Source organism: Hyperolius riggenbachi, chromosome 11 (assembly GCF_040937935.1).
Source record: "Hyperolius riggenbachi isolate aHypRig1 chromosome 11, aHypRig1.pri, whole genome shotgun sequence".
NCBI lineage: Eukaryota > Metazoa > Chordata > Amphibia > Anura > Hyperoliidae > Hyperolius > Hyperolius riggenbachi.
The window spans coordinates 42,486,235-42,499,785 of record NC_090656.1 but is presented as its reverse complement, the minus strand read 5'-3'; the positions used below and the strand labels follow the sequence as shown (position 1 = coordinate 42,499,785).

Sequence of the window (13,551 nt, the reverse complement as noted above, 5' to 3'; positions counted from 1 at the left end):
ATCATTGCGTTCCAGCGGCTCTGAAGGTGTGTTTGGCTTACAGGGACCAGAAGGATGATTTGCATATGCAGCAGTGATGCATTGTGGGAGACTTCATATGCTCTCTCTAGCCTAAATAATTGCAAATACCTTCTGTTTTAAGAAAGCAAACTTTTGTTTCGCAGACTACTTCAAAAGATAAGTCCATCGTACTGTTCATGGGAGCGTCAGGGCTTGCGGACTACGGATGTGCCATCTTTCCAAGTACTTGGCGACACAATTGGTACTATAGTTACAGTGCTTACTGATAATCTGGTTTACTATTTACTGCTTGTGATTGAAGAAAATATAACTGTCTTAGATTATATTTTTTCAGTTTATCAATATAGAGGTTTTGAGTAAGCAAAACAGTATTACAAATAAGTTGGAAAGTGATATTAAAGTGAACCTCCGGACTAAAAATCTACTCAGCAGAATTGAAAAGGCCTGGTGTTTCTTTAACAGTTTCACAGCATCAGAACTTTGTTTTTCTTACTAAAGCATCTTTTTTAGCTGCATTTTTATCTAAACTCCACCCATCAAAGAATAAAAGCCCGGGCTTTTTTTCCCTGATGCTGTGCAGAGCATGATGGGATTTCCTATGTTGTTGTTCACGTTGCCTAGCAACGTGTGGAAAGGGCTCAAGGCCGCCACCAACTATAAGCCTCCCCCGCAGCATGCAACACCGAGCGCTGAGCTTGCCGAGAATCTCGGTGAATTCTACTGTAGATTTGAGAACCAGTCTCCCCCTCAGCTACGGGCATCTCCCCCTTCCCCTGCATCTGAGGCCCCGGGACCAGACTCGCCCCCTCCACCGGTGAACGAGGCGGATGTTCTGCAACACTTGTTAAGGATAAATGTCAGGAAAGCCTCGGGCCCAGACGGTGTGTCACCAACCTGCCTGAAAACCGGCGCTCGACAGCTCGCCCCTATTCTTTCATCCATCTTCAACAAGTCCCTTCAGAGCGGTAAAGTCCCTGCTTGCTTCAAGAGGTCCACCATCATCCCTGTCCCCAAAAAGCAGGGAGTCACCGACCTCAACAACTTCAGGCCCGTGGCACTTACATCGGTCATCATGAAAGTTCTTGAAAGTTTGGTGCTCCCCCTCCTCAAACTCACCACTGAGGCCCTGCTGGATCAGCATCAGTTCGCATACAGAGCAAACAGGTCCACCGATGATGCCATCAATATCTGCCTGGAGCTCGTCCATGATCATCTGGACAAACCCGGTACATACGCCAGAATCCTCCTCCTGGACTTCAGCTCGGCGTTCAACACCATCAGCCCCAAAATACTTCAGGAGAACCTTGCCACACTCGGGGTCCACCCCACTCTACACCTGTGGATCACAGACTTCCTCACCAACAGATCCCAGGTCGTAAAGTTAGGCACCATCTCCTCTCAACCTCGGATTACAAATACAGGAGCGCCACAAGGGTGCGTCCTGTCGCCGTTCCTGTTCTCCCTGTACACGAATGCCTGCAGATCCACAGCGGACTCAGTCAAAGTGATCAAATTCGCCGACGACACCACCATTGTCGGCCTCATCACTAAAAATGATGAGGAAGCGTACCGCCACCAGGTGGAGAGCATCTGCCACTGGTGCAGGGAGAACGGGCTGGTCCTAAACACGGCAAAAACCGTTGAGGTGATTGTTGATTTTAGGAAGCACGCCAACATCCCTCCTCCAATCCGTATTGATGACAAAGAAGTTGAAAGAGTTCCCTGTGTCCGACTTCTGGGCACAACCATCTCAAATGACCTGAAGTGGAAGGCCAACACCTCCTCCGTCCAGAGGAAAGCACAGCAGAGGTTATTCTTTCTCCGCCAACTGAAGAAGTTCGGCATGTCCCCAAAACTCCTGACCAGCTTCTACTCCGCTACAATTGAATCCGTCCTCTGCTCTTCCATCCTAGTCTGGTATGCCGGCTCCTCCGCCAGCGACAGATACAAACTGCAGAGAGTCATCAGATCAGCGGAAAGAACTATCGGAAAACCGCTACCCACTCTGGACCTCCTCTACCACTCAAGGCTATGCTCCAGAGCTTTAAGGATTGCAAATGACCCCTTACACCCAGGCAACCGGTTTTTCAGCCAGCTTCCTTTAGGCCGGAGGTATCGGTCCATCTACACCAGGACCACTAGACACAAGAACAGCTTCTTCCCCTCAGCTGTAAACTCACTAAACTCTCTCCACGCACTCCCCACCACAACGTGACCATGCTGCTTTGCCGCTGCACACACACATAGCAGCACTAACCCCAGCAAAAACTTTTTGAGTTTTGGTAATGATGCAAAAATTTTAGTGTTCTTGTTTGCTTCTCTGTATGTAATGTGTGATATAATTGTTGTGGATTCTTCTGACGTATGTGTATGTATATTAAACTTACCTGTTGATTCTTCTGACGTATGTGTATGTAATATATATCCTATCTGTATCCTGTACGTGCCAAGACCAATTCCGGGCATGACCCAGTCATGCTTGGCGAAAATAAAGATTCTGATTCTGATTCTGATTCAACTGGGAGGGGTAATCAGGACACAGGACAGTTGGAACTGTGTCTCATGCTCCCTGTCACCTCCTTTCAACCAAAAAGATGACTGCCCCCATGAAATCACAAACATTTGCCTGTTCTTTTAAAACGGTGGGTAAGAGATTATATTATCTATCTATTTTAATTAACATAACTAATGTAACTTAATGACAGTATGTTTGTTTAGGCTGGAGTTCCTCTTTAAAGATAATTTTTGCCCGCCACAAGCGGAGAAGTTATTCCATGGATAAAGTGAGAAACGATACAGGTGAGATAACTCATGAGAAGAGTTTTGCTCTGACAAAGCCATTGCTCTGCATGCATTGCATATAGTCAGTGACGCAATGCTGTATGCATAAAATGCCATCCAAATGTAACAAATAAGATAATACCTCAGGAGGCGGTTTATAATGGTCATTCAAGCGGTTTGGTCCTGGCAAGTTTCCATGGAGACAAGTGTAATCCTATCTTATGTACATGTAAGGCAAATCCTTCAAGATATAGGTCATATCTCCTATTGTTTCCAAAGGAAACAAGCTGCTTTTCTTCAGCATGAGAATACCAGGCTTACAGCCAAGATCAGATAAGTGGTTTCTTAAAAAAAATAAGCCAAGTAATGGAAACATGAGACAGATATTGTTTGAGTAAAAGGATAATTGTAGACGGCAGGAAGTGTGAGGGGAGAACTTTCCTCCATTTTGTATGCTGTATCAGTGCTATTTTTACATATAAAAGCCTAAGAATGATTTTATATTTACCCGGGGCTTCCTCCAGCCCCATGAGCACCGCTGCGTCCTTTGCGTTCCTCCCGAGTGCCTCTGTTCCTTGGCAATCAGGCCCGGTACCTGGCTCAGTCGCGTCAGTCGGGTCCTTCTGAACATGTTCAGACGGCCGCATATGTGTAAAGAGCCCGACTGGCCAGGTTAACAGGGCTGATTGCGGCCAATGGAGCCACTGGGGAGGGCGGCGAGGAACGCTGCATTGCATGTGGGGCTGGAGGAAGCCCCGGGTAAGTATAAAATCATTCTAATTCCTGCTCTCAGGTTCTCTTTAAGGTAGCCATGCACTAGTAGAAATCTGATCAGAGAGGGATCTATCACTACCACAAACTGCAAATAGATTTTTAATGGATTTCACCTTGAAATCTATGGAACCGCCGCCACCATAGCTGGGTGACTGGCAGGCCTACCAGGTCTTCCTCCATGTTGTGCTTCCCTGGGGCCCCTGAAGAGTCCTGGCAGCAAAGGGAACCCACCTGCAGCACCGCTGCCAACTCTCTGCAGGGGCCCGGGGAGCATTATTTTACATGAAGGAGACCGGGAGGGGGTCCATTGATCAGCCGCTAATGTACAGCTGCTACTGTGTGCATCTGACCTGCCCACTTTTCAGTCAGATCATTCCGTTTGGAGTGATCAGTAGTTTTGATGAAATGTGTTGTATTTTTAATTAGATTTTGTCTGGAATATGATCAAAATTACTGCTGGTCGACCATGTTGGGGTTTTCATCTCCAGCAGATGCGATCACAGTGATGTATGCTGAGTACACACGTTGTGTTCCCGCACTCGATTCCCGTCGATGCGCCGCTCGATTTGTTTATTTCCGACATGTCCGATTCGCGGGTCAATGGATCGTTAGGTCGATTTGCCATACTTTACATGGCATTTGACCTAAAAAATCATCGAAATGTGCTTGGAAATGATCGAATCGTCGGGAATCGAGCGGCGCATTAGATGCAGGAACGCACCGTGTGTACCCAGCATAAAAAAATCTGCCTGGAAAAAAAAAATGGATAAGTGTATGGGCACCTTACATACCTGTACTGTATACCTAATGGATGGTATGGCTATAAAGCAGGCTTTCCAGCTCACCAGCACCACCTGCTGTCACTAACAGGAATCACCTGAGCATATATTTACAAAGATCGCTCCGACTGATACATGAGTTTGGCTACAGTGTAGCTGATCTCATAACTGATTCTTACCACTATCCCCACTGCTAATTATTGTTCGGTGTGCCTCCCCCACAGCTATACGAGTTCAGCTACAATGTAGCCAAACTCACAAAACAGTTGCATGCGCTCTGCTATATGATAACGGATTGCCAGCATCCAAGCTAAATCCTAAAATTTGCATTGTGCTCTATGGTACTGCCAAAGTGGGCCGCCTCTGTGCCCCAAACCCATGTCTGGCCCCAGTGCGTGACTTAGGCCCGGTTCATACTTGTGTTGAAGTGGCAACCGGATCCGTGAAAACAGATCTGATCACTGATCGATCGGATCCGTTTTCACTCAGTTGACACTGATTCTGTTCCGCTGCTTTCGTTCCGTTTTCCCACCCCTAAGACACCCCCCCCCCCCCCCCCCCCAAGACCCCCAGAACCAAAGTGGATTTTTCACCTTACAATGGTCCGTTTCTTCACTAGTGTGAAGAAACGTTCCGTTTTCTCATTGTCCCCAACGCAGCGCTTCTGTTTCCGCTCTTCTAGGCTCAGCGGTCCGGAAAAATGAGTGTAGCAAGAAACTTGTGGTCCATTCAGCAGATTGTGCGGAATGCATCCGTTTGAATTGACCTATGTGAGTGGATCCATAGGTTTACATTAGATCCGTTCCTATCCATTACAATCCATTAACTCTAATGTGAACCGGGCCTTAATTGGTTGGAATGCTTGCTATGGAAGACCACCAATTCTATGACTGCTCCCAAACCAGACACACCCCTTTCTAAATTCCTGCACCCAGACACGTCATAGACTGATCTCTGCACCCATGCAGAGGCCTGGCACTGGCAGGAGTCTGATCTCTGCACCCATGCAGAGGCCTGGCAGGAGTCTGATCTCTTCACCCATGCAGAGGCCTGGCAGGAGTCTGATCTCTGCACCCATGCAGAGGCCTGGCAGGAGTCTGATCTCTGCACCCATGCAGAGGCCTGCAGGAGTCTGATCTCTGCACCCATGCAGAGGCCTGGCAGGAGTCTGATCTCTGCACCCATGCAGAGGCCTGGCAGGAGTCTGATCTCTGCACCCATGCAGAGGCCTGGCAGGAGTCTGATCTCTGCACCCATGCAGAGGCCTGGCAGGAGTCTGATCTCTGCACCCATGCAGAGGCCTGGCAGGAGTCTGATCTCTGCACCCATGCAGAGGCCTGGCAGGAGTCTGATCTCTGCACCCATGCAGAGGCCTGGCAGGAGTCTGATCTCTGCACCCATGCAGAGGCCTGGCAGGAGTCTGATCTCTGCACCCATGCAGAGGCCTGGCAGGAGTCTGATCTCTGCACCCATGCAGAGGCCTGGCAGGAGTCTGATCTCTGCACCCATGCAGAGGCCTGGCAGGAGTCTGATCTCTGCACCCATGCAGAGGCCTGGCAGGAGTCTGATCTCTGCACCCATGCAGAGGCCTGGCAGGAGTCTGATCTCTGCACCCATGCAGAGGCCTGGCAGGAGTCTAATCTCTGCACCCATGCAGAGGCCTGGCAGGAGTCTGATCTCTGCACCCATGCAGAGGCCTGGCAGGAGTCTGATCTATGCACCCATGCAGAGGCCTGGCAGGAGTCTGATCTCTGCACCCATGCAGAGGCCTGGCAGGAGTCTGATCTCTGCACCCATGCAGAGGCCTGCAGGAGTCTGATCTCTGCACCCATGCAGAGGCCTGGCAGGAGTCGCATGGGTTTTGAGAACAAGAGAGCTGGGTCGGTAGCTGAACTTTTATCTGTTTTGGGGGACCTGCTGGCCCTGTTAGTGATGGCAGATAGCAGCTGAGGAGGTGGTAGCTTGCAGTCTATCCGTTTAGATTACAGAAAGCTATTACAGGATCTTTTTAATATCAGTTGTAACATGAAAATTCCTATCACTGTGTATCGGTTTAAACTAAACACTTTGATAAATGAGGATCAGCAGTGTCACAGATGGGTGCTTTCATACATAATACATACAGTGCTGAGCACAGATGTGATGGGCCCAGGACTGCCCTGTGTGGTAATCACATACCCTTGAGTATTGGCATATCTCTACTGCAGAGGTATACGGATACTGTAACCTGCTTGGTTGATATTTGAAACTTAAAGAACCTGAGACGAAGGATGTAAAAAAAATTGATACTTACCTGGGGTTTCCTCCAGCCTCATGACCACCGCTGCCTACCTCGCCGTACTACTGTATGACTCTGCTATCAGCCCCAGTAATCTTTCAGTCGCATCAGTCAGGCTCTTCTGATGCCCGTCCCATTCATGTCGCCAGGAGCATCCAGTGCCTGAGCGTTCTGCGCCTGCACAGTACTGGCTGCGCAGAACGCTCCCAATGATGGGCACGCGAACGGAGCCACCCAGGAGGACGGTGGAGGGAGGAAACAGTGGCTATGGGGCTGGAGGAAGCCAGAGGTAAGTATCAGTTCTTTTACATCCTTAAGTCTCAGGTTCTCTTTCCACCAACAAATTTCTCTATTACAGTTGATCAGCACCTACTGCACTTGCAAAAGCTCTCCTTCTGCTTCTCCTATTGTCTCCTAGCACATTAGTGTGATGCACTAAACATCAAAAGTGACACAACTCTCAAGCAAACTTTTACACAAGTGATGCGAAACAATAATGAAAGTACCGTAACAAAAAAACTAAAAAAATGTGGCTGTCCACACTCAAATTAAAGAGGAACTCCAGCCTAAACAAACATACTGTCATTAAGTTACATTAGTTATGTTAATTAAAATAAATAGGTAATATAATCTCTTACCCAGTGTTTTAAAATACCAGGCAAATGTTTGATTTCATGAGGGCAGCCATCTTTTTGGTTGAAAGGAGGTGACAGGGAGCATGAGACACAGTTCCAACTGTCCTGTGTCTTGACTACCCCTCCCATCCCACTATACTAGCTACCTATATTGGGGGCACCTATGCCTGGCTACCTATACTGGGGGGTACCTACAGCTGGCTACCTATACTGGGAGCAACTAGACCTGGCTAAATGGCGGGGGAGGGGGGGGGGCGCATTTTTTACATCCTTGCCCTGGGTGCAATTTAGCCTTGAAAACTGCCATGCATCCTCATGTACAGTATGTTAAATGGCACTTCATAGAGGTTAATAACAGAAAGATTCCTTTCCTATTTTCAGCACACGATTTCACAGTGAGGCCTGCCTGCACCTGGGGCTGTGTTACAAGTAACGCCACACTTTCTCCAAAGCTGCTATTATTTGTTGCCAGAATAAGTCGAGCTTTTACTACAGTTACTAAGCAGGGCTCCAGTCTTGGGAGACAATGACAGAGTGACTTTGAGCGATGACATGCTGCTGATTGAAGGTCACAGCCGCATTGTCTATTCTTGTGGTGTGCAGAGATAGACGTCACTGCTGGAGTATACAGCAACACAGCTTTCATGTCACGACTGAAGAAAGACCTTTACTGCAGGCTCATTACATTTAATCAAACGGCCACGTCAGCAGCTCAATATCCAGGAATATAAATAATATCAAGCGCTCCAACAAACCCATATCAATTTCAAAATCCCTAACTGTTAGGTGACAAAGGAAAAGAGGAGCACTTTTGTTCCTGCTAATAATCTACAAGAAATACATAAAAGAATGTAGCAAAGGGTATTGCACAAAATGCACCACAATACTGCTTTACCTCCATTATCATTATTAATAGTGATCGTCTCAGTGCTTTGATTTTACATAGCGCTATCATGTTCTGCTGTTTGTGCAAAGGAGAGCAACATAAACCCATACATACTTCATACATAGTACAAATAAATGACACACAAATGGTAGAGGTGTTATTTTTGAGGAAAAGTTATGAAAGAATAGGAGGTCCTCAGGGCAGTTTCTAGGCTAAATCTCAACCAAGGCAAGGGTGTAAAAATTGAGCCCCCCTCCCCCACCTTCCCTGTGCACTCTAAAACATGATTTGCAATGTGGTATTAAGACCCCCAGTATAGGTAGCCAGGTATATGTGCCCCAGTATAGGTAGCCAGGTATATGTGCCTCAGCATAGGTAGCCAGGTATAGGTGCCCCTAGTATTGGTAGCCGGTAATAGGTAGCCAGGTATAGGTGCCCCCAGTATAGGTAGCCAGGTATAGGTGCCCCTAGTATTGGTAGCCTGTAATAGGTGCCCCCCAGTAGAGGTAGCCAGGTACAGGTGCCCCCAGTATTGTTAGCCAGGAATAAGTGCCCCCAGTATAGGTACCCAGGTATAGGTGCCCCAGCATAGGTTAGATAGGTATAAGTGCCCACAGTATAGGTAGTCAGGTATAGGTGCCCCCAGTATAGGTAGCCAAGTATAGGTCCCCAGTATAGGCACCCCCAGTAGAGGTAGTCAGGTATAGGTGTTCGCAGTATAGGTAGCCATGTTTAGGTGCCCCCAGTATAGGTAACCAGGTATAGGTGCCCCAGTATAGGTTAGCCAGGTATACATGCCCCAGTATAGGTTAGCCAGGTAAACATGCCCCAGTATAGGCTAGCCAGGTATAGGTGCCCCAGTATATGTAAGCCAGGTATAGGTGCCCCAGTATAGGTTAGCCAGGTATAGGTGCTCCAGTATATGTAGCCAGGTATAGGTGCCCCAGTATAGGTTAGCCAGGCATAAGTGCCCTAGTATGCCTGCAGTATAGGTAGTCACATATAAGTGCCCCTAGTATAGGTAGCCAGGTATAGGTGCCACCAGTATAAGTAGTCAGGTTGATGTGCCACCAGTATAGGTTAGCCAGGTATATATGTTCCCAGTATAGGTAGCCAGGTATATATGTTCCCAGTATAGGTAGCCAGGTATACATGTTCCCAGTATAGGTAGCCAGGTATACATGTTCCCAGTATAGGTAGCCAGGTATAAGTGCATCAGTATAGGTGATGGAGTTGGGAGCTGCAGGCATACTGGGACTCAGCTCCTCCCTCCACTGCAGAGTTATAGCGCAGCAGGAAGCCTTGTAGAAACAACTCACCTCCTTCTGGGCTCCAAGGGAAGTTCACTTGTTGCCAGGCTCTTCTGTCTGCAGCAAAAAATCACAAGGCAATGGATGCTCCCCCCCCCCCCCCCCCCACACACACACACAGTGGGCATAGTTTGTTTTGTTGGTGCTGGCAAGGCATTGGGCAAGTGTGACATGTATGCCGTACCACTCAGTTGCAGGCTGAGAGCCACACCTATGGATGTGTACACAAAGCCATGAGACAATGTATGACCATGTACATTAGCCCTAGCTGCCAAAATGTGCGCCTGGTGGCTAATCTAGCTTTCCATTGATCGAGTTCTGATCGGACATGTTGGTTTTAATCGATCCAATCGAATCGATCGTACGTGGAATTGTATTGTGTAGATGGGGCTAAAACATTTTAGCTGCAGTTCCACTTTAACTGTGGATGCTGTGCTGACATAGCCTAATATTTCTGAAATAAGGAACAGGCTGCCAGCAGTTTAATAAACAGAATGAATGGCTGTCTTTGTTCCAGTGATTCAGTGCCCTTGGGAGTAATCAAGGCAGAAGGCATTATCTCATCTCTGAATCTGTAGCAGTATCATCAAAGTTTCATATCTTTCTAATCCTTGGGCACTATTTGGATTTTGTGCTAAGTTTTTGCAATAATAGCTTGATGAGATCCAGGAGGCTGCAAATGAGGGCGATGACTGCAGTGGGCAATACAAAGCTAGCTGCTGTAGTGGTGTGATCTGTATTAGCAACATTTGTACTAAAATCTTGTAAATAAGATACAAAAGCAAGGTGGCAAATAAGGTAAACAATATCAGCTGGATATAGAATGTCTGCCTAAGCTACAGCCTCGTACACACATAGTAGGCATGTCGCCAGTGAGGTATCAGGACTAGATCCTGTAGGTAACAGTTCACAAGCACAACCAGTGCTGTGCAGACAGACCGCTAGCCTCCAGTGCTGTTGCTATGCGGTGGAGGTGATGGAGCGGCGCACAATGGAGCAGGTGGGACAAGGGCGAGAACAATACGCTCATCAGTGCTCGTCTGAGTCAATCGGATCGCTGGCCGAGGCATCAAGGGTGTTGGGGGGCACCTGTACCACACACTAGATCAGGGGTCCCCAAACGTTTTGGGTCGAGGGCCGGGTAAACATACTTCAGACTGCTGGGGGGCCGGAGTATAAAATGATGTAGAAGTCTTTGCGGGCCAGAAAGTGAAGCATACCCAGGTGACAACCTGAAATCCAATTGGACAGCAGTGTCACCTGATGTGGAATTTGATTGGAAACCAGCGAATTACTGCTTTCTGGCTTCCATGTGGATGGGTGGTGCCAGCACTGCTATTCTATATGCGGACCACCAATATTTACAGATGTAGCTGACCGCATCTATAAGTAATACAATTTGTGTGTGTGTGGGGGGCGGTAAAAAAGCCCCAGGGGGCCACATTCAGCCCGCGGGCCTTAGTTTGAGGACCACTGCACTAGATGCTCATAAGTGGAGGCCCCAATCGGCCGCCTCGGCCGAGAACTGTCTAGCGTGTGAACAAAGCTGACCACTGATGTAAATGGGAGGGCTTTTTGCATCCGTTTTTTTGCATGGTATTTAAGAGGAACTTTACTGAAAACTAGTGGTAAGGGGGAAAAATAAATTAATAAATTGGAAAGTGAGAAGAGAGATTAATAAATGATTGTTATTTGCCATGTAATTTGTTCATGTTGTTTGAGCCACAAAGAGCCTGCAATCATCTTTACTACTGGCAGACAAGAAAAAACAATGCAACAAGGTTCATAGAAAGGAAACTGTCATGACATCACACTGTAGGAGTAGTATCATAATATAAGCCCCCCCCCCCCGGGTTAAACCTCTTGTTATAGAATAAAGCAGGCTAAACAATTAGAGCCACATTATCCACAGATCATCCTAGGAGGAAGCCCACCTTAATCCATCTCTGTACATAGTGGTCTGTATTTTCATATAAATTATGTAGCCATACATATTTATGATTTGAACCGCGTATGGATTATTTGTCAATTAGTGCAGCTCACTTGAGAGATGGCAATAATAAAACTAGCTGCAAATCTACCTCATGGGAGAATTCTGAGAGGTGCATTGATGTCAATTCATTAATATTGACTGTTGCGCTGGGTGCCACACATCAGCAGGTAATGAATGGAGGGGGCGTGATGAGGTCAGTGGTGCTGTTACCGCAGTCGTGCTGTGCTTTCTTTATGAGCCCTGCAGATATGCTGCTGCACATGTCACTGGCCTTCTGCAAGACAAACTGTTATCCTATTTATATACCTGTGTGGAATTTAGCTTCATAAGCAAAAGTTGGCAATGACTTATGGATTGATTATTCTTCAAGCACTGCAGGCAGGGGCGTAGCAATAGGGGTTGCAGAGGTAGCGACGGCATCAGGGCCCTTCCTCAACCAATGTATAAGCTCTTTATTGGTCCTGTGCTCATAATAATCACTTCTATAGAGGCTCTGGATAGTAGTAATCATTAACAAGCAGTTCCCCATCCCCTTCTTGCACCTCTAACACTGTGGATGACCTGGCAGATTTAGTTGCGCCATATCAAGTGTTACGTATAGAGTGTTGGGGGGGGCATGTAAAACTCGCACCAGGGCCCATAGCTCCATAGCTACGCCACTGCCCAGTTTAGATACCTCAGTAGAGGGAAGTCTCTGGATTATCCAGTGGCCTCCCCCAGTCCCCCTCACTGTTCCACCGCTGGGACCCCACTAATCAACAAAAGCTTTGTAGACGTAGAATGGCCACACTGTGCTGGCGCAAATGGGTTGAACTTGAGCAGGAGCATGAAGCCGATCCGGCTCAGCTTTTCCCGCAAAGTAGAGATGGATTAAGATGTAATGGGGCCCTAAACAAGGCAGCAGATTTCGTCTAACTAGACGAATAGAACTGCGCCCGCATGCGTCATTGGGAGCTTACTGCGCAGGCGCAGTACTAGAAAACTTCGTACTGTGCCTGCGCAGTAAGCGCCTGATGCCGCACACAGCCACAGACGCACAACCACAGTTCTATTCGTCTAGTTAGACGAATAATTAGCCCAGTGCCGGCGGCGGGGAACGGAGCATTGGAGGAGGACGGCACTGGACATTTCAGCTGCAGGGGCCCATAGAAGCCCCAGGTAAGTGGCAGTTTTTGTTTTTTTAAATAGCCAAGAGATCCCCTTTAAAGAGAATCTGTAACATCAAAATGTCCCCTGGGGGGTACTCACCTCGGGTGGGGGAAGCCTCAGGATCCTAATGAGGCTTCCCACGCCGTCCTCCGTCCCTCGGGGGTCTCGCTGCAGCCCTCTGTACAGCGGCGACGTAAATATTTACTTTCCCGGCTCCTGCGCAGGCGCTCTGGTGGCTGTCGGCTCTGAAGTAGGCGGAAATACCCGATCGCCGTCGGGTCTGCTCTACTGCGCAGGCGCAAGTCTCCGGCGCCTGCGCAGTAGAGCGGACCCGACGGAGATCGGATATTTCCATCTAGTTCGGAGCCGAAAGCAGCCACAGCGCCCCCGCTGGAGCCTGCAAAGGTAAATATTGAATTGACAGTCGGGTCTGTCGCCGGCTGTTCGGAGGGCTGCAGCGAGACCCACGTGGGACAGAGGACGGCGTGGGAAGCCTTATTAGGATCCTGAGGCTTCCCCCACCCGAGGTGAGTACCCCCCAGGGGATCTTTTTGATGTTACAGAGTCTCTTTAAAGGGAACCTAAACTGAGAGGTATATGGGTGTTTCCTTCTAAACAATACCAGTTGCTGGTCTGTCCTGCTGATTTCTCTGGCTGCAATAGTGGCTGAACCACACACCTGAAACAAGTATGCACTACACACAGATTGGATGCAGAATGGACTCCAATGAATGCCTATGGGCCTGTTTCCACTAAATGCGATTTTTCTGATGCAGATTTTCCCATAGGCATTGATTGGAGTCAGTTTTTCTGCATCCACCATTCTGCGTGTAGTGGAAACAGGCCCTAATCCAGTCTGACTTCAGCCAGAGCACCTGATCTGCATGCTTGTTGAGGGGCTGTGGCTAAAAGTATGAGAGACACAGGATCAGCAGGAGAGTCAGG

General features: G+C 48.1%; 1 long non-coding RNA gene across 1 annotated transcript in view; it reads right to left on the bottom strand.

Annotated features, from left to right (window-relative positions):
• LOC137538210 (uncharacterized) overlaps positions 1-13,551 on the bottom strand; it is a 52,692-nt gene that overhangs the window by 24,007 nt on the left and 15,134 nt on the right. The window lies entirely within an intron of this gene.